Below are 18,919 nucleotides of genomic sequence, written 5' to 3'. Positions count from 1 at the left end.
TGCGGTGAGCGGCAATTTTTAATAAGGTCAGAGTAGGTATCTTGGAGAGCTGGCACTTGGAGCCTTGGCAGATGAGAAGTGATGCAGATGTGTGGGAGGGAAGCAGCAGTGCTGAGTCCCTGGAGGAAGGGCGTGCCTGCCCTCCTCACCCAGCAGTGATGAGACCAGAGGGCTGGGCCAGGGCAGAGTGGGGGAGGGGGGCCATGCCAGCAAAGAGGCTCAGGAATGACAAGGCCACCACAGGATGCGTCTTCTGCTGCAGATGAAATGGGAACCTTTGCAAGGTTTTGACCAGAGGAGTTGCAAGGTCTAACTAAGGGTTTGGAAGGATGGCTCTAGCTGCAGTGCAGACAATCAACTGCGGGGCAGAAAGGGGGGAAACAGAAGAGCCTTGCGGGGCGATGGGGTAACCTGATGATTGAGACGTGGCCCAGGGTGGCTGTGGAGGTCGTGAGAAGCAGAGAGACTCTAGACATAGCTTGAAATTAGAGAGCTCAATAAGTGTTCGCTATTATTTATTATTATTTTCATCAATCATGAGGATAAGATCAGGAAATAAATTAATGCAATAGAATTGCTTTGATTGAGTTAATAAAATAGTAAAGCATATGAATCTAATTTAAGAAACATTCAGTTTCCTTTTTCCACGGAAAACTGAAAACACATTCGAGGCAGGCAAAGACAACTCATGCACCAAATGTGGGAGCACCACTCTCAGTTCCAGAATATTCTCAAGGCTCAGATTTTCTACGGCCTCTCAGCTTTTCAAGCTAAAGATGCCTCTGAAAATCTCTGCTCCCTCATACCAATCAGGCTCCATTCTGAGACTCACTCCACTGCATCACTTTAGGTTACACCAAGGCACTTGACTGCATTTTTGTTGTTTTGTTTAGTTGTTTATCTGCTGCTTCCTGGGTTTCTGTCAGCGATCCAGTTTTACAAATTGCTTGGCTGAGATTTGTATTTGTCGTCTTCCTTTGAAACTGTGATTCACAGTGTATACCCTTTAAACAGATTCCTCTCAGCCTGTGAGTCTGAAAAGCTTGTTTTAAAAACAAATTGCAGAACAGGCTGTCTACCCAGAGTTTTCCCTCAGCACGCTCAAGTGGTCAAATATAATTAAGAAGGCATTCAAAATTTCTATTTTTTTTTTTTAATTAGCCACAACATTTTTAGATGCTGCTTAAAGGGTGATGTCACTTCACACCTCCAGGGAGCCCAAGAAAATCCAATCTGCTGAGAAAACAAATTTCACGGTTAGAATTTAATAAAGAAGAACAAGAGAACACTCTGGCCATCTTTAGAGTAGCCTTAGATTTATAAAAGAAGGATTCAAACTTGGAACTTTTAATTCGATAAAAAAAGGGAGACACTTATAATAAGACTATAGGACCTGTGATTCAGAAACTTAATTCTCAATGGAGCTCGGAGTTAGCTCCTCTAGTCCTACTTTGCTGCATGGTATTATTTTCAGGGTTAAATAAGATAATGTTGTAGACACTTAATGCCATAACTGGGACAGAGTAAACTGTCCACAAATGTTGGCTGTTATTATTTATTATTTATTGTAGAACCTGTGCTACATGCACTAGCCTGAGGGGAAAAATAGGGTTACAGTAGCAAAGCAATATGTCTTTGACTCTATCACATCCACAGAATTGTAGGAACCTTAGTCTTCTTTAAATTATTCCTCAATGAAGGGAATTTTCATTAGAAACCACCCCCCCCCCGAGTGTCATCCATCTTTGTGAGAATTGAACCCTCTTGTCTCCACAGGGAGATGTCCATTTTCTGCTGTCTGGCCCCTGAAGCATCCATCTCAGACCCCTAAGCCTCCAAACACTCTGACAAGGGCTAGACAGCTCTATTTATCTAACCCAGATGCCCAGCTGCTCAGCTTTCTCACTGGGCCTCTGTGTCCTCCTGAGGCTGCCAACATAGTCTACTCTTCCCCACCTGTTCTGCAATGTCTTAAGCCGTACATGGAACAGGCCCTTCACTCTTACCATGTGCTCCATTCATTGGTCTAACACAAGACCCAGGGGCAAAGGTGTGGACTGAACCCCTGAGCTTCACCCCCTACACCACCCTGCCAGGGTCCCTTTCTTGGACCCAGTGTCTTCCCTCCTATGAGCTCTTTGCCTGGGTTCCTCTATCATTCATGCACATGCACCCTAGTGGGTCTGCCCAACCTGGCCTCTAAATCCTGGAATGTGTCAGACCTTCAAACCGAATTACAACTTGACATACTGGGAAGGCAACCATTATACACAGTGGTTACGGGAAAGATGGACATGGGGTCCAGATCCAGCTTGGCCAATTATGGATTGAGTCAACTTGGTCAGCTCATTTCATCTTTCTGTGCCTCAGTTCTCCCCTATCTAAAGTGGGGATAATAATACCCCTGCACAGGGTCGCAATAAGGATTCAATGAAATAACCCATGTAAAGTAGTTAGTACTGTGCCAGGAGAAAATTAAGCTCTCACTGTTGCTACTTTTAGTTATTCCAAATTCCATCCCCATACAGTGTACAGCCTTTTAAACAGGTCAACTCCAACTGCATTTCCATTAAACACCATTCACACAAAACCATTCCTCGTTCCTCTCCTTCATGCAATAATGCAAGATCCTACCTTTCTATCCCAGAAACTCCTGCAGAGTCTCTGCGTTTCTACAATCATTATCTTCCCTAAACCTCCACAGAGTCCCTGGAAGCATTGCAATAGCATCCTAAATGAACATGGAATCACTGTCTTGATCCCTTTCCTTCTTTCCTTCCTAAACATTCTCCACACTGCAAAATTATACAGTCTACCGTTCACCCCTGTCCGTAGGAAAGTGTAAAAACTTAGCCCCTTAGAAAGATACAGAAGGCGCTTCAGCAATCCACAAACCTATCTCTCGAGAACCTGCCTTGCTGTTCTTCAGCCCAGGATTCCTCGTTTATAGGTGTTTACACTGCCCTAGGCCCTTTAAACGAACTTCACCCGCACCTACAATTATGTCCCCTCTGGTTTGTAAGCCCTCTCTCTGGCTGTGGAGAGTGTACAATATGGACTTCCTTCAGGTCCCTTACTCAGACCAGTCATTTCATTAGTTTCTCAGGCCTAACCCTTGGAGTTCACTCCTGGAAATGAATTTAGTGGCCCCCTTCTGAGTCCAAGCACCCAAGCTGAGGGTGATCAGTGCTTCCCCCTTCTGATAAGTACTGAGGGATGTGTCTTGTGGAGAGCAGTCCTACCCAGCCGAGAGGAAGAGGTTTCTGTGTGCTGGTCTCTCCAAACTTCTCAGAATAAGCCATGGTCTTCCCTCCCATTTCCTTTTACACATGCCATGCCATCATGCTAGAATGTCTTTCATCTTTCAGCCTCTTAATTCATTCTTCAAGAAATAACATCAGCTGCTCCATGAAGTCTTTTCTGCTGGCTTACAGCTGAAATACTAACAATATCAATAGCTAGATCTTCTGGTTTATATTAAATGATATATATTTATCAACATTTAAATTATATGTTTTTAGGGCACCGGAAATCCAACTTTCCTATTAGATAAAAACCAAAGATGATGGCATAAGATATTCCAGGATTCCATTCCTTCACAAACTATTTGTGAGGCAGAGCCATCTTCCTCAAAACTCTGGCAAAGAGTTAAAGGGTTATAGTAACTAGGCAAGTGCTGAATCAAGTAAACACAGCTAGGATTCTTCTCCAAGAGTTCAGAGTAAAACTTCTGCCCAGCACCACGGCTCCTTACTTTCTCTGCCGATTCCAACCAGGCCCTGCTTGGACTTGGGCTCTCTGTGAGGCCCTCGGGACTTCTACTTACGCAACGGCAAAGACTTGCAGACTTGAGGTGAGGGTTCCGTCTGTGTGTGGACATTTATTTCAGTAAACTAGTACATTGGCGGTGACTCCAGCAGAGAATCATCCATAGAAATAATGGAAAATTCTAAGCCATATGACTCTTTTCAACATAAACTTGAGAATTATATTAAAAAGCAGAGAGCCAGAGGATTACAACCAAAGGTTTGCTTTAGGAAGGTGACAGAAGACTCTCTGTAAAGAGTAAGAGGCCACACCAGATCCCAACCTTTAATGCTGGAGTAGAGACTCTCCTTCAGAAGGTTCCACAAATTTCCCAGTTCCTACAAAGGGCTAAAAACAGTGGAAGGCCAGTTTCCTCCCTGGTCCAGAATTCAAACATCCAAACAAAGACAAGGATCTCTAAGCCACTGTCAGAGAAAACAGTGTCATTTCTTCAAATACCCTTGGCTTCCAAGCCCAGCTGTGCAAGGAAGAAATTCTGGTCCCTACAGAGCACAACCCAGAGAAGATTCCTGTTGCCTCTCCTGGGAGACCCACATGGGCCACAAAGACAGCTACCGAAGGAGAAAACACAGCAGGAGGCGGGAAGGTACCCAGAGGAGAAGCAGGTGGTACAGACAAGGAAGCAGCACATGGACAGAGATGCCCCCAGAGAGAGTAAGAACAGCAAAGGAAAAAGTCAAAGGTGGATTCTGTCAGTGCAGGGAAGCTTAAATGCAGAAGGAACAAACAAGATGGTGACAACACAAAAGAGAAAAGACGGGCCATAGGAAGAGAGGACCTGGCAAGGAAAGTACACAGGGGAGGGACCTGTGCTTTCCTCGGCAGTTCTTACTGACACATGGGGATTGGGGCCCTAATTCTCAATCAGTTGGAAAGCATGGATTAAATGACTTTGAGGCAATTAAATGACCACCCTCTTTTGGAAAAAAATAAAGTTATATCACCACCTCATACTTTGTCCAAACATAAAAGCTAGATGGTTTAAAGATAAAATGCAAAAACTAAAATATAAAAGTCTTAGAGGAAAATAGTTTTTTATTTTTGTGTGAGATATAGAGAGATATATACACAAAACATACATTTCCCATTTTAATCATTATCAAGTATATAATGCAGTAGTATTGATTATATTCACCGTGTTGTGCTACCATCACCCATCACCTATTACCAAAACCTTTCTATCATCTCACATAGAAAGTCTGTACACATTAAGCATTAACTCCCCATTCCCTAACCCCAACCCTCCCCCAAGTAAACTGTATTCTAATTTCTGTCTCTATGAATTTGCACATTCTAATTATTTCATTTTAGTGTGATCACTCATATTAGTCCATTTCTGTCTGATTTCATTCAGCAGGAGTCTTTAGGGCTCACCCATCTTGTACTATGTGTCAGAACATCAATCCTTCTCATGAAATAATATTCCATAGTACATATATACCACATTTCATTTATCTATTCATCCATGGATGGATACTCAGGTTTCTCCCACATTTGGGCCATTGTAAACAATGCCACTAAGAACATAATTATGTAAATATCTGTTATAGCCCCTGCTTTCAATTCTTTTGAATATATACAAGTAGGATTGCCATGTCACATGGTACTTCTGTATTTAACTTTCTGAGGAACTGCCAAGCTGTTTTTCCACAGTGCTGCACCATTTCACATTCCCACCAATAACGTAACACATCCATGCCAACGCTTATTTTCCATTCTTTAAATCTAGTGGCTATGAAGTGGTATATCATTGTGGCTTTAATTTGCATTTCCCTACTGATTAATGAATGATGTTGAGCAACTTGTCATGGGCTTATTGGCCATTTGTATATCTTTGTAGACATGTCCTTTGTCCATTTAAAAATTGTTTTATCTTTATTGCTGGTGAGTTCTAGGAGATCTTTCTACATTTTAGCTATTAAAACTTTATTAGATCAAAAAAGAAAGAAAGAAAGAAAGAAGACATCACTATTAAAATGGTAGGAGAAGCCTGTGACACTGTTGTGGGCCCCTCTTCATCTCCCTCCCCAGTGCGTTGGGGAGCCAGCAATGCTCCCATTGGGAGTCTCTGGCCCTTTTCTGGAGAGTACAGAAAAAATCCCATGCAGATGCTAGAATGCCTATATATCAGTGCCTGAAAGACTGAACAAGGAAACTCCTCTCAGGCTCAACTTCCCAGAACTTGCTCTCCAGACAGAAGCAGCTGGCAGAGAGCTAAAGTGATGTAAGAAACATTTAAGATGAAGTGGCCTATGGCAAAGCAGAAAAAAAGGGATGTTTTTATGTCATACAATAAAGAAACTGAAGGGAAAAAAATCTATTTCATAAGGAATGGAGGGGGTATTCAAATTTCTATAAATAGAGAAATTTCTGAGGCCATGAGCAAGCTGAGCATAGTACAAAACACAGGCTCATAAAAGAGAGTAGGATTCTGAACTTCATATATGCCTTGGCCTGATATTCTTGATATGAGGGTTAAACTCTAAAGAAAAGCACCAGTCAATGCAGAGCTAATTTACAAAGACCGTGAAAGTGATTTTTTAGTTTGTTTGTTTTTGTTAACTCCTGGCACTCAAGGAAATCTCTGTTTTATCACTACCTGGATACAAACTTAAGGAACAAGACAGCTCAGGGACTAAATCCTAGAGTTAACACTTTAAAATATTAAAATGGTTAATGTGTAACAAAAGCTTATAAGACAAAGAATAGGAAATGATGGTTATCCATGCAAAGGAACAAAATAAAAACCCAAAAAGATAAAGAAACAAATAAAGAACTAAAGGATATCAGGAAAAGAATGAAAGAACAATATGAGAATAAAGTGGAACGTTAAAGAAGAACCAACTGAGAATATCTCATTGAAGAACACAACAATAATGAAATGAAAAATTCCCTAGCGGGTTTCAACATGTTGGATCTGGCAAAAGAAAGAATCAGTGAACTTAAAAGAAGGATAATCAGAATGATTCTGACTAAGGAGCAGAAAGAAAAAAGAATTTTAAAAAGCAAAAACCCTAAGAGACCTAAGATGGGACACCATCAAGCATATCAATGTGTGCATTATGGGAGACCTACAAGGAGAAGAGAAAGAGTTAGAAAGAATATTCCAATAAACAATGGCTGAAATTTCCCCAAATTTAACAAAAGATAGGCACATTTGAGAATCCCAACAAACCTCAAAAAGGAAAAACTCAAAGAGAAACATGCCCAGACCAATAATAGTCAAAATGTGGAATGCCAAGGACAAGGAGAAGGTTCTGAAAACTGTAAGAAAAAAGTAATGAGTTATACACAAAGAAGTCTCAATAAAATTAAGTGCTGATTTCCCATTAGAAACCCTGGAGGAAAGAATGCAGTGGGATGAAATATTTATAGTGCTGAGAGAAAACAATTGTCAACCAAGAATTTTATGTCCACTGATACTATCTTTCAAAATTGAGGGAGAGATTAAGACGTTCCAAGATAATGTCATCACTAGACCTGCTCTACAAACAATGCAAACAATGCAGAGTGGAAGAAGAGTATACCAAACAGTAAGTTGAAGTGACATAAAGAAATAAAGATGTCTGGAAAAGGTAACGATAAAGGTAATTATAAATACCAGTACAATACCAGTGTTGTATTTTTTGGTATATAACTCCACTTTTTACTTTGTACAATTTCTAAAATGCAAATGCATTAAAAGTAACGGTTACAAAAGTTAAATGAAAAAAAAGTAGCGATTAATCTATGGTTTAGGATATATAATATATAAAGATACAATTTGTAATAAACAGCAACAAAAGTGGGGGACAGAGAGTACAGGAATAGTGTATATGTATGTTACTGAAGTTAAGTTGGTAACAAATCAAACATAATTGTTATAGATTTAGGATATTAGATTTAAGTCCCATGGTAACCACAAAGAAAATATTTGAAAAATATGTACAGAAAGAAATTATAAGTGTCTCAAAATGTTTAATACCAAAAAATCAAATAAATATGAAGACTGGCATAATGGAAGAATTGAGGGACAAGAAAGGAATAAGAATTACAAAGATGAAATAGCAGAATGACAAAAGAAAGTTGTTTTCATTTGCTAAACTGCCAGAATGCAATATACCAGAAATGGCTTGGCTTTTTCAAAGGAGATTTATTTGGTTACAAATTAGCAGTTCTAAGGCCATGAAAATGTCCAAATTAAGGCATCAGCAAAAATATACATTCGCTCAAGAAAGTCCAGTCATGTCCAGGGTTTCTCTATTACGTGGGAAGGCACATGGCAATGTCTGCTGTCCTTCTCTCCCATCTCCTGTCTTCAAACAGCTCTCTCAACATATCTAAATGTCTGTATCAGCTCTCCAAGCATCTGTGCACTCTACAAAATGTCTCCCTTCTAAAGAACTCCAGGAAGTGGATTAAGACCCACTTTGAATGTGCAGGGTCTCATTTCCAAGGAAACAACCTAATCATAAGGTCTGCCCCTGCAAGATTGGATTAGATGACCATTGCTTTTCTGGGATACATAACAGTTTCAAACCAGCACAAAAGTCATACAATATCAGTAGTTACTTTATATGTAAATGGATTAAACCCTTCCAGTCAAAAGGTAGACATTGGAGAATGGATTTAAAAAGAATGACCTAAATATAAGCTGTTTACAAGAGATTCACCTTAAATTCAAAGACACAAGCAGGCTGAAAGTGAAGGTTTGAAAAAAATATGCCACGCAAATAATAAAAGTGAACTCAGGTAGCTATACTAATATCAGATAAAAGGGATGTGTGGTGGTTTGAAGCTGTATGTACCCCAGAAAGACATATTTTTACATTGAATCCACTCCTGTGGGTGTGAACCCATTGTAGGTAGGACCCTTTTCTTTCTTTTTTTATTTTTTTACAGCGCTATGTTTTAATTTATTTATTATTTTTTTAATTACCAAAAAACACATAACAAATGCAAACATTCCTATTTTGATCATTCCATTCTACATATATAATCAGTAATTCACAATATCATCATGTAGTTGCATATTCATCATCATGATCATTTCTTGGAACATTTGCATCTATTCAGAAAAATAAATAAAACAAAAACAGAAAAAAAATTTATACATACCATACCACTTACCCCTCCCTTTCATTGATCACTTGTGCATTTATCACCACAATCAATTTTAGAACATGTCCATTTACTCCAAGAAGTAAAATGCCATGTCCCTTAGTAGTCACTCTTCAGTCCTTCTATCTTTCCCCAGTCCCAACTAATCACTAATCTAATTCTGTCTCTATAAATTTATTTATATTTACATTTTATATAATGAAATCATTTGTCGTATTTTTTTGCCTGGTTTCTTTCATTTAACATAAGTTTTTAAATTATTGTTCATTTTTTCTTAGTTAGAAAGGTCGTAGTTTACAGAGAAGTCACGTGAAATATACAACATTTCCATATACCTCCTTATTAGTAGGACTTTTGATGAGGCTACTTCAGTTAAGACTCATTCAGAATGAGTCTTAATCCTCTTACTGGAGTCCTTTAAAAATGGAATGAATACAGAGAGAGAGAAAGCCATGGAAGCAAGAAGCAGAAGTCAACAAAATCCAGAAGAGAAGGGACAGACCAGCAGACACTGCCATGTGCCTTGCTATGTCACAGAAGGGCCAAAAATTGTTGGCAGCCAGTCTTTAGAAAGAAAGCATCACCCTGACGATGACTTGATTTGGACATTTTCATGGACTCAAAACTGTAAGCTTGTAAGCTAATAAATTCCCACTGTTTAAGCCTAAACCATTTCATGGTATCTGCTTTGGGCAGCCTAGGAAACTAAAGCAAGACCTTGAGTAAAAACTATTATATATATTGATAAAGTGTTAATTTAAGAAGAAGATAAAACACTTACAAATATATATGCACCTAACAACAGAGCCCCAAAATATATGAAGCAAATATTGACAGATTTCAAGGGAATCATAGTCCTATATTAATAGAAGACTTTAACACACCTCTTTCAACAATGTACAGAACACTTAGGTAGAAGACCAGTAAGGAAACAGAAGACTTGAACAATACTATAAACCAACTAGTCCTAACAGACATATATAGAACACTTCACCCAATAACAACAGAATATACATTCTTTTCTAGTACACATGGATCACTCTCCAGGATAGACCATATGTTAGGTCACAAAACAAATCTCAAAATATTTAAAAATATTTAAATAATATACTGTACCGTCTCTGATCACAATGGAAATGAATCTAGAAATCAATTACAGAGGGAGAACTGGAAAGCCCACATTTATATGGAAATTAAATAATGCCCCCCTTAGACAACTAAAGGGCCAAAAAAGAAATCACAAGGGAATTAGGAAATATCTTGAGGCAAATGAAAATAAAATGCAACATATAAAAATTTATGGGATGCAGCGAAGGCAGTGCTAAGAGGGATATTTATAGCACTAAATGCTTACATTAAAAAAGAAGAAAAATCTCAAATCAGAGACCTACTCCCATGACTGGAAGATCTAGAAATAGAAGAGCAATCTAAAGCCAAAGCAAGCAGAAGGAAGGAAATAAAGATTAGGGCAGAGATAAACAAAACAGAGAATTAAAAACAACAGAATCGATGACTAAAGTTGGTTCCTTGAACAGGCCATTAAAATCAACTCTCCTTTAGCTAGACTGATAAAGAAAAAAAAGAGAGGATACAAAAAACAAAAATCAGAAATGAAAGGTGGGACAATACCACTGCAGAAATGAAAAGTATTATGAGGATACTATGAACAATTGTATGCCAACAAATTAGTCAACCTAGAGGAAATGGATAAATACCTAGAAACACATAAACAACCTACACTGAGTCAAGAAGAAATAGAAGAGCTCAACAGACCAATTACAAGTAGAGATTGAATTAGTCATCAATAACCTCTCAATAAAGAAAAGCCCAGATGGTTTCATTGATGAATTTTGCAAAACGTTCCAAGAAGAATTAACACCAATCCTGCTCAAACTCTTCCAAAAAGCTGAAGAGGAGGGAGCACTCATTAACTCGTTGTGTAACACATCATTACCTTAATACCAAGGCCAAATAAAGATACCACAAGAAAAGAAAATTACCGATCAAGGTCCTTGTGCCAGTTTGAAAGGATTTATGTACCCTAGAAAAGCCATGTTTCGGTCCTAATCCCATTTTGTAAAGACAGCCATTTCTTCTAATTCCTATTCAGCAGTGTATATTGGAAACTGCAATTAGATTTTCCCCATGGAGATGCGACTCAATCAAGTGTGGGTATTAAACTTGATTAGGTGGAGACGTGTCTCCACCCACTCTATGTGAGTCTAATTAGTTTACTGGAATCCTATAAAAGAAGTATTTTGGAGAAAGCTTCAGAATGCTGCAGAACCATGAGATTCAGAGAGAGCAGAGAATGCTGCAGAACCATGAAGCAGAGTGTCCATCAGCCAGTGACTTTTGGAGATGAAGAAGGAAAACACCTCCTAGGGAGTTACAGGAAACAACAAGCCAGGAGAGAAACCTAGCAGACTTCATCATGTGCCCTTCCAGCCAAGAGAGAAACCCTGAATGTCATCAGCCTTCTGGAACCTAGGTAACTTTCCCTGGATGTCTTAGATTGGATATTTCTATAGACTTGTTTTAATTGGGACATTTTCTCGGCCTTAGAACTGTAAACTAGCAAATTATTAAATTCCCCATTTTAAAAGCTATTCCATTTCTGGTATATTGCATTCTGGCAGCTAGCAAACCAGAACAGTCTTTTATGAATATAGATGCAAAAATCCTCGACAAAATATTAGTAAACTGAATCCATCAACACAATAACAGAATTATGTACCATATAGCATATTAATAGAATGAAGAGGGGAAAAACCACATGATCATCTCAAGTGACCCAGAAAGGGCTTTTGACAAAATCCAGCACGCTTCTTGATAAAATCACTTTAAAAACTAGGAATAAAAGGAAACTTCCTGGGCTGGTTTGAGGCTTTTATGTACCCCAGAAAAGTCATGTCCTTTCTCCTGATCCAATCTGGTGGTGACAGCCATGTTTCTTTTAATCCTGATTCAATATTGTGAGATGGTATCTTTTAAATGATTTGTTTCTATGGAGCTGTGACACACCCAATTGTGGGTGTTAACTTTTGATTAGCTAGAGATGTGACTCCACCCATTCCAGGTGGGTCTTGATTAGTTTACTGGAGTCCTTTAAAAGGGGAAACACTGGGCGGGCCACAGTGGCTCAGCAGGCAGAGTACTCGCCTGCCATGCCGGAGACCCAGGTTCGATTCCTGGTGCCTGCCCATGCAAAAAAATAAGGAGAGTGGGAAACACTTAGGAGAAACCTCAGATTCATATACAGACACAGACATTGGAAATGCAGAAGCCCCAGGAGACACAGCTGCTTCAGAACTGACAGAGAAGCCTAGACACGGAAGTTTGGGGATGCAGAGTCCAGCAGACATCACCATGTGCCTTCCCATGAGATGGTAAGCAAGCCAGAACCCAGAGTTGTGTCCCAGAGTTGCTAAGCAAAGTTTCACAGATGCTTAAAGAGGAAACCACTAGCATCGAAGCTGGAAGCAACAGAACCAGGAACAATGACCAGCAGACACATGCTATGTGGCTTTCGATGTGACAAACATGGGCCTTTCTTGAGTCAAGGTATCTTCTTAGTTTCTGAATCATTTCTGATTTTTGTTTTTTGTATCCTCTCTTTTTTTTCTTTATCAGTCTAGCTAAAGGAGAGTTGATTTTAATGGCCTGTTCAAGGAACCAACTTTAGTCATCGATTCTGTTGTTTTTAATTTTTATGACCTTAGAGCTGTAAACTTGTACCTTAATTCCTTTTTAAAAAGCCATTCCAATACTCGTGGTTAATGAGAGGAAAGGGTAAAGGGTATGATATGCATGAGTCTTTTCTTTTTTCTTTTTCTTTCTTTTTTCTGGAGTGTTGCAAATGTTCTAACAAATGATCATGGTGATGAATATACAACTATGTGATGACATTGTGAGCCATTGATTATGCACCATGTACGGAATGTTTGTATGTTAAGAATGTATGTGCTTGTATGCTATTGTATCAATAAAATTTTATTAAAAAGCCGTTCCATTTCTGGTATGTTTTATTCTGGTAGCTTCAGCAAACCAAAACACTTCCTCAACTCGATAAAGGGTAAATCTGAAAAGTTGACAGCTAACAAACTCAATAATGAAAGACAGAAAGCTTTCCCTCTATGATGTAAAACAAGACAAGGATGCCCACTGTCACCCACCGTTATTCAGTATTGTACCAGAGGTTCTAGTCAGAGCAATTAGGAAAGATAAAGAAACAAAAGGCATGCAAATTGGAAGGAGGAAAACTTTCCCTATTTGCAAACAGAATGATCCTATATACAGAAAATTCCAACAATACATGATAAGGCTACTAGAGCTAATAAATGAATGAGCAAAGTGGCAGGGTATAAGATCGATATGCAAAAATGAATAGTGTTTCTATACACTACTAATCAACAATCTGAAGAAGACATAAAAATTTTCATATGCAATAGCAAGGAAAAGAATCAAATACCTAGGAATAAATTTAACCAAGGACATAAAGCACTTATACATGACAAACTATAAAACATTGCCAAAAGAAATCAAAGAAGACCTAAGTAAATGGAAGGACACTCCATGTTCATGGTTTGGAAGACCAAATATCCTTAAGATGTCAATCTAGGTCACCATTCAGAACCAGAGCAAGAACTGTGGCCAAGAGGTGGGAGAAGGAGGAGGAGGTGGAGAGCCACAGGATGGTGGGGGGAGGTGATTGTCAGTACTTAGACCACACCGTGTGTGAGTACAAGCTAGTGGCTTGGTTTAGGAGATGTGGGGAAGTAGAGAATTTTTGTGGAATATTTTCCAATGATAGAAGATTCCTACAGAAAGCAAGTTGAAGTAGATTGTCAACAGTGTATGCTCCAAATCCTGGGTATAGCAGGGACAGAGCAATTTACAGCAGTGAGGGATCTGTATATGAAAAATGGCCAAGGTTTTGTACTAGTATATTCTATTACAGCTCAGTGTACATTTGATGACTTACAGGACCTGAGGGAACAGATTTTATGGGTTAAGGACACAGAAGGTGTTCCAATGATTTTGGTTGGCAATAAATGCGACCTGGAAGATGAGAGAGTAGTTGGCAAAGAACAGAGTCAGTATTTAGCAAGACAGTGGTATAACTGTGCCTTTTTAGAATCTTCTGCAAAGTCAAAGATCGATGTTAATGAGATATTTTATGATCTGTTCAGACAGATAAATAGAAAAACACCACTGGAAGAGAAGAAGCCTAAAAAGAAATCATGTCGGCTGCTCTGGACCCATAGTAAGCAGCAGGTCTGAGCCAGATTACAGGAATGAAGAACTGTTGCCTAACTGAAAGTGCCAGCATTCCGTATTTCAAAAAATAAATCTGAAGGGCTTCTCCTATTTTGTATAGTATGTGAAGAATTTAGATCTTATATTGGTTTGCACAAGTTCCCTGGAGAAAAATGCTCTGTGCACATCTCTTGGAAAACAAGACAAAATAGTATATCTCCTTTGCAACAGTAATCATAACATATGTGAAAATAAATATAATTTACTCTAATATGGTTGTTCAAAAGAACATGGATGCATTTCAAACATTAGATATTGCTACTATAATCCAATGATTTCATATTGACCTTTTTATCATGATTCTTTCCTGTCAAGCACTAAAAAGTTGAACCACTATACTTTATAGGTGTAATGATATAGATAATGAAATTTCCCCTCTTTGCATTGCAGCAGATAACTATTTTGAGTCATTGACATCATTTTATATTTTTAAAATTATGAAATATCATTCTTTCATTATATTCTCATTAAAATTATTTGTGCATAATGCTTAGGAAAAATAAGTCTTTTATAGGAAAAAACTAGCATAACCAACTTCTATAGCTTTCAAACTGAAAAATATAATATACTAAACCACCTCTAACATTGCTTCTTGTGTTTTACTATCAGATTAAATTACAGCCTTTATGAATGATTAAATTTTAGTACTTAAAAAAATGATGTCAATCTACTAAAAATGATTCACAGATTCAATGCAATCCCAGTCAAAATTCCTAGAGACTTTTTTGCAGATATAGAAAAGCCAGTCATCAAATCTATATGTAAGGGTATAAGAAGCCCTGAATAGCCAAAGCCATCTTGAAAAAGAACACTGAAGTTGGAGAACTCGAACTCTCTGCTTCTAAAGCTTGTAAAACTACAAAAACTGAAAACAACATAGTACTGACAGAAAGAAAGACATATAGGCCAATGGAATTGAATTGAGAGTTCAGAAAGAAACCTCGCATCTATGGCCAATTGACTTCAGTTTTTCATTTATTTTTCACATGGACAGCCTCCGGAAATCGAACCTGGGTCTCTGACAGGGCAGGCGAGAGCTCTGCTTGCTGAGCCACCATGGTCCGGCCCCCACTTGACTTTTGTTTTGTTTTGTTTTAACATAGGCAGGCACCAGGAACCAAATCCCCAATTGACTTTTGACTTTTGACAAGGTGCCAAGCCCACTCAATGGGGAAAGAATAGTCTCTTCAACAGATGATACCAGGAAAACTGGATATCCCCTTGCAGAAGAATGAAGGTTGAACCTCATGCCATATATGAAAATCCACATAAAATGGATTAAATACTTAATTAAAAGAACCAAAACAATAAAATTGTTCAAAGAAAATATAGGGAAGCATCTCCAAGTCTTATTAGGCAATGGTTTCTTAGACTTTACAACAAAAATATGAGGAAAAAAAAGGAAAAAATAAACAGGACTACATCAAAATTTAAAACTTTTGTGCAACGAAAGACTTCATCATGAAAGTAAACAGACAATCTACACAATGAGAGGGAATATGGAAACCACATATCCGTCAAGGGTTTAATATCTAGAATATTAAAAGAGATTTTGCAGCTCAAGAACAGAAAGACAAAACAAGGAGTCTGATTTTAAAATGAAAAACACACTTGAATAGACATTTCTCCAAAAGCACATGAAAAGATGGTCAAAATCATAGCTATTAGGGAAATGAAAATCAAAACCACAATGAGATACCCTTTTACATCCACTAGACTATTGAAAAAAAACAGAAAAGTGTTGGAAAGCATGTGGAGAAACAGTAACACTCATTCATTGTTGTTAGCAATGTAAAATGGTGCAGCTGCTGTGGAAAACCTTCTAGCGATATCTCAGAAAGTTAAGTATAAAATTATCATATTATCCAGCAATTCTATTTCTAGTTATATATCAAAAGAATTGAAAGCAGGTACCCAAACAGATATTTCCACACTGATGTTTATATGTCATTCACAATTGTCAAAAGATGGAAGCAACCCAAGTGTTTGTTAATGGATGAATGGATGAACAAAAGATGGTACATACAGACAATGGAAATATTATTTAGCTGTGAAAAGGGCTGAAGTTCTGATACATGCAAAAACATAGAAGAACCTTGAAGAAATTGTGCTGAGTGAAATAAATCAGACAGAAAAGGGCAAACTTTGTATGAATTAATTAGAATAAGCAAATTCATAGGGCCAGAAACTAGAATACAGGTTACCAGCAGCCTGAGTGGGAGAAGGGAAGGAAAGTCAGTGCTTAATCAGTGCTGAGTTTCACTGATTTGGGGTATTTAGGGTGACAGAAAAGTTTTAGTAATGGATAGTAGTGATGGTAGGACATTATTGTGAATGTAATTAACAACACTGAATTATATATTTGCATATGGTTAAAGGAAAAATCCAAGTTTCATACATGTTTACTAGAATAAAACTTTTTAAAAACCCATAGGACAGTTGATCAAAAGCAGTGAACCCTAATGTGATTTATGGACTATAGTTAATAAGACAATTATAATAATATTCTTTCTTCCATCGTAACCAGGTTACCACACTAATGCAAAACGCTAATAATAGGGAAAACCATGGAGGAGGGAGTTTGGGGTGGTGGTGGTATATGAGCACTCTGTATTTCCTGGATGTATTTTTCTGTAAATCTAGTTCTCTAAACAAATAAAAATAAATAAATAAATGCAACCAAATAGGGCATAAATACACAAAAGAGTTCAGAAGCAGACCCCTTATCTTATTTTCAAACTAAAAAGAACTGCACTGGATCTGGAGGGCAAATATGGTTCTTGGAGCTGTCTCTGGAATCTTGGAGCTGTTGCTGGGGCTTCCTTCTCAGGGATGTGGCAGGCCCTGCCTTCTGTCCTTGCATGTTCCAAGAAGCATTGGCCTGCTCACTGAAATCCAAAGCTACGCAATGTCAACAGAGTACTCCTGTGTAAATATTTGTTCCAGAGAAAATTTCTTAAATGTTTGCACTACCAATTTTCTAGCAGGCGGTAAGATGAAAAGGAGAATTAATGCATGTATTAAAAGAATTTCATATAAGAGCTCTAACAATTACTGTGCCACCTTCCTCATTCACCATTTTTTCCTACTTCTCTCTCTTTCCAGTCTTCCTGACCACCCCGTTACCTCCGATGAGAACACATTCTATGTCTTTAGCTCTTTGGCAAGGAGAATTAAATTGCTATTTGCCACCTGGTGTGGTTTTATTTAACTTATTTCCAAATTACTCTTAAAACCTCCCTAGGAGTTATGAGAATAAATACTAGAAGAAGGAAAAGGAATAAGCAGAGTAAAACAGAAAACTGAGCACATTTGTATAATCTCTTAGCTTTCTTTTTAATGTGCTCAAGTCTTTTTTTCCATTGCTTTGCCTGCATTTTCTGTTCTTTATCTTATTCATCTCCTCTCCACATTCATCTTGTTTTTGTTCTTTTCCTTCTGCAGAAATTTATTCAAAGAAGAAATACATTTCATCTCCATGACAAAGTCATTTTCATGCTCAAAATAGGGTGGTCTGGTTGTTTTTTTAAAGGATTTTTTTTTTACCCCAAATACTCTGAAATCTTGCTGATTTTAAAAACCTTGGTTTTAAAATTTTAGGGTTCCTTTTCTCCTTTTCATTTATTTATTCAACAAGCATTCACTGAGAACTTATTCTTGCCAGGCACTGTGCTCTTCTCTTTTTCTACTGTTTTCTGATTTGTTTTCTTTTTTGCTTAATTATCAACTACCGAGAATGAATGAAATAACAAAATTGAAGGACAAAAGTCCACTTTTTTCCAACTATAAGACATTCTTTCCTCTGCAGCTTTCAGAATCCAAATGAGGAATTGCAATTAGCAAAAGTTCTATAAGAAAACAAATCACAAACATTCAATTTCTATTAAAATGAGTTATTTTTTAAGGAATATGATTGAGTTGTCCCCAACAACCAAAGTGATGCTTTTATTCTAAATGGGGCTCTTTCACTTGCTCTCAGAGACTCTCTGAAATTTGGTCTTCAATTATTAAAATAGCAACTTAATAAAACCTTAAATAAGAAACAAAGGAAAAAGAACCGATTGACAAACCAATAAATTCAGCATCAATTTTATGACCCCTCAGGGAATGTAACATCAGAGAAAAAAAAAAAAAAGGTAATCAGACTCACATATGAAAATAAGCCATAATAAAGCACTAAGACACTTTATTGATGGGTTGCCTAGTGATGGTGATGACATGAGCCACGGGTGAGTAAACTTGAGTTTCCTAAGGAAGAGCTGGACCCACTTTGTTGTGGGAAGGAACCACTCTGGCATGTTTAAACCCATTCTGAAAAATAAAAAAAAAAGACGTTTAAGATATTTAGAATTCAGACTATATTCAACTCAGAGGGAGACAGTCTAATTCATTGAGAATTAAGTGCAGCAGATGAAATGTCATTTCTGTACTTCTCCTGGAGGGCAAACTAGTGTCCTTCTCCAAAAAAAGATGGTTGGGAGAAAGGAGTTCTTAGTTTTGCTGCTGTGAAAGCTAGAGAAAGGTTTGGGTGTTGAGAAACTATGAGTTGCTTGGGGACATTTGAGATTCAGAGCAAGGGCAGGGAAATATTAAAAAGGTAATTAACATGTGTATTCTAAATAGTAGAGAAGAGCAGGTTAGAACAGATGGTTTCAGAAACCATAAAAATAAC

The 18,919-nt window shown here is 37.8% G+C and overlaps 1 pseudogene; it reads left to right on the top strand.

Moving 5' to 3' along the window:
- The first annotated feature begins 4,362 nt into the window (after window positions 1–4,362).
- Window positions 4,363–14,211, top strand: LOC143682715 (ras-related protein Rap-1A pseudogene; annotated as a pseudogene).
- The last annotated feature ends 4,708 nt before the right edge of the window (window positions 14,212–18,919 follow it).

The sequence above is a fragment of the Tamandua tetradactyla genome, chromosome 1 (genome assembly GCF_023851605.1).
Source record: "Tamandua tetradactyla isolate mTamTet1 chromosome 1, mTamTet1.pri, whole genome shotgun sequence".
In the NCBI taxonomy this organism is placed as follows: Eukaryota; Metazoa; Chordata; class Mammalia; order Pilosa; family Myrmecophagidae; genus Tamandua; species Tamandua tetradactyla.
This window is presented reverse-complemented; position numbering and strand designations above follow the sequence as displayed.